The sequence below is a fragment of the Crocuta crocuta genome, unplaced genomic scaffold (genome assembly GCF_008692635.1).
Source record: "Crocuta crocuta isolate KB4526 unplaced genomic scaffold, BGI_CrCroc_1.0 scaffold645, whole genome shotgun sequence".
In the NCBI taxonomy this organism is placed as follows: domain Eukaryota; kingdom Metazoa; phylum Chordata; class Mammalia; order Carnivora; family Hyaenidae; genus Crocuta; species Crocuta crocuta.
Window position 1 is genome coordinate 1675344 of NW_027530190.1, and position 3188 is coordinate 1678531.

General features: G+C 39.2%; 1 non-coding gene across 1 annotated transcript; it reads left to right on the top strand.

The window, feature by feature from the left end:
• Positions 1-1215: 1215 nt before the first annotated feature.
• Positions 1216-1288, top strand: TRNAG-ACC (transfer RNA glycine (anticodon ACC)). Its single transcript has one exon. It is a non-coding gene; the product is annotated as a tRNA-Gly (tRNA).
• Positions 1289-3188: the final 1900 nt, after the last annotated feature.

The window sequence follows — 3188 nt, forward strand, 5'->3', positions numbered from 1 at the left end:
GTTAAACAGTAACATTAGATGCTCTTTTACTCTAGCCATTCACAATTGCTAGACATGGGTCAGAGAGGGAAGCAAGTTTTATAAAGAAATGCCTATATATCCATGTGATGCATGTTTTAGTCAAGATATGGGCATGTTTTGAAAGTTGAGAGGAAGGAGAGAATAACTCTGCCTGGGTAAATTGGTAGATACTTCACAGAAAAGGTGATGTTTAAGTTGGAGTCTTAATGAATGTGTTCTCTAGATGAATGCCTCAGTAATTCAGGGCTGAGTTTAGCCTGAAGGATTTTTGTTATAGCAAAGTGTTATTTGGTTGAAAGTCTGCTTGCTCTTGGAAAAATGAAAGTCTGCTTGCTTTTTAAATCTATCTTAGAACTCTTGAACACAAAATATTTTCTGGCAACCAGGATGGGGTTCTGTTTAAAATAGAAAAAAAAAATCTGGAAAACCAAGCAAGCTTTAGAAAACAGTCTTTGGAATCAGAACAGACTGAAGTGAAAAAGTCGATTTGAAGATCTTGCTGTCAGCTAACCTTTTCCCTGGAACTGATACATTGTGAGAGATAACCATTATATCTCCAGAACAAACAAACAAAAAGATGCTGAACAAAAGTGTGCTATGCTCCTTATAGTTGAAGAGGTATAAAAGGATACCTCATTGAACCTATTTCCTATAAAACTAAGGCATTTGGTGACCCTGTGTGATTAATAAAAGCATATCTCTCTCTTGCATATTAACCATTGCTCAGAAGTAGAGATGACATCCTAATGAAGTCATTATGTAGAAGACAGCATTCTTTATGAAATGTATCAAGAAACAAAGCTCCTTGATGGATCCAAACTGTTATTTATAATGGTCAGGAAAGTTCTTTCCCTGCCTCCATCACTACATAGCTCAGAAATTTAAGTAGCACCTTCTATGATGAATACTCTTCACAACCTGCTGACAGCAAAGAGTGCTGCCCACCTGGTCAGTGAAATACAAGAAACATACTCTCCATATCTGCAGATCTGATCAAGACACAGGTCTGTGTAAGCTCAAGAGGTCTCACCAATGTCCCTCTGCCCAGACCCTTGAAGAGGGAGGGCAGGTTTGGTACAGGGAGGAGCCTCCTTGCCAAAATGTATTCTTTAAAATCCAATTTACAATGGGATCCAGTAATTGCCTTAGTGAGCATCACTAGCATATTGTAATCTTTAAAAAAATATATGGGTTGCCCATCTGGCTCAGTTGGTAGAGCATGAGATTACCGATCTCAGGATTGTGACTTCAAGCCCCACAGTGGGCATAGAGCTTACTTAAAAAAAATTAAGAAATAAAACATACTTACATTTAATATGGTACAAAATTCAAAAGCTTCTAAATGTAACACAATAACAAGTATGCCTCACTCCCACTTCTGGGTGACTCTTCTGTCACCTTCCAGGGAACCCCATGTTTACACATACATATAAATATTTGTGGAAGAGTATAAGGCTATGCAAACTTTCTTCACTTTAATTTTTTTCACTTAAAATATTTCTTGGACATCATACCATATCCCAAATGACCTCACTTTTTTAATGAGCCAAATAGTATTCCATTGAATGGAGGTAGCATTAGCATTTAACCAAGTCCACTGTAATGGACATTGCCTTAGTCCATTAGGGCCACTATAACAAAATACCACAGACAGGGTAGCTAATGAGCAACAGAAATTTATTTCTCACATTTCTGGGAGGTGAAAGTCTAAGGTCAGGATGATGATTAAAGTGGAGAATCACAGCCTCTCATTCATTTTTTTTTAATTTTTTTTTTTTTTGAGAGAGAGAGAGAAAGCAGGACCAGGGTGGGGGCAGAGAGAGAGGAAGACACAGAATCAGAAGCAGTCTCTAGATTCCAGCTGTCAGCACAGAGCCCAACATGGGGCTCGAACCCACAAACCATGAGATCATGACCCAGGCCAAAGTCAAACGCTTAATTGACTGAGCCAGCCAGGCACCCTTCACTCATTTCTGACCTAAGTTAATTCATAAACCCCAAAGCTCTTCATTGGAGGGGAAATCTGGGTCTCATCATATGAAGATTGGAAATACAGAATGTAAATCTTTCTCTACGACTTTACCAAAACACTTAAAATTATTGTACTTTGGATAAAGGGAAATACCCAGATTTGGGAGGGGTACTAGACGTTGGCTCTGAATTGACCAATTCCTGGGATCCCAAGATTGTGACCATTGTTGCAGGTATTAGATGCAATCTTAGCTCAAGTTGACTAACTGTGTACCAAGTTGGCCCAAGGACCTCCCCATGTGTTTTTTTACTCAGTTCTTGAATGTATAATGGGAACAGACATACCAGGCAACTAGTAGAATCCCCACATTGAATCTCAGAACCTAGAATTTCCTTCTACTCCTACCAAGATAGTGAACCAAAACCAATATGGCGTCCTCAGGGAGACTGTTAACGTTAAGGCCATTAAAGATTTGAGGGAGGGAGGCAAACCATGAGAGACTCTTGAATGCTGAGAACAAACTGAGGGCTTATGGGGAGCGGAGAGGGGAAGGGGGGTGATGGTCATGGAGGAGGGCACTTGTTGGGATGAGCACTGGGTGTTATATGGAATCCAACTTGACAATAAACTGAAAGAAACAAAAGATTTGAAAGAAGTAGGGTGGTAACCTATCATAACCCCATTTGACACAACTCTTTTGCTTGTGAAGTCAGATGGATCTTGGAGAATGACTATAGACCACTATAAAACTAATCAGGGAGTGACTCCAATTACAACTGCTGTCCCAGATATAATATCTTCACTAAATAAAATCAATATGGTCTGTGTCACTTGATTTCTGGGTTTAATCTGGAAAATCTCCTTTTCCTCTTGGAAATTTGCAAGGACTTCATGAAGCACTTTGCTTTTACATGCTATGGCATAGTTCACTTTCATAGCCTTGCCTTAGAGCTATGTTAATTCCCCTGCTCCTTGCTATATAAAGCAGTTCATAGAGATTTTGATTAAATTGACATTTCACAAAACACACTGGTCTACTACATTGATGACATTATGCTAATTGGATCTGATAAGCAGATAAGAGCAAACATTTATGATGATTTCGGGAGTCATGTGAAAACTAGAGAGTGGGAGATAAACCCCACAACAATTCAGGAGCCCACTACTTCAAAGAAATTTCTGAGCTCAGTGATCT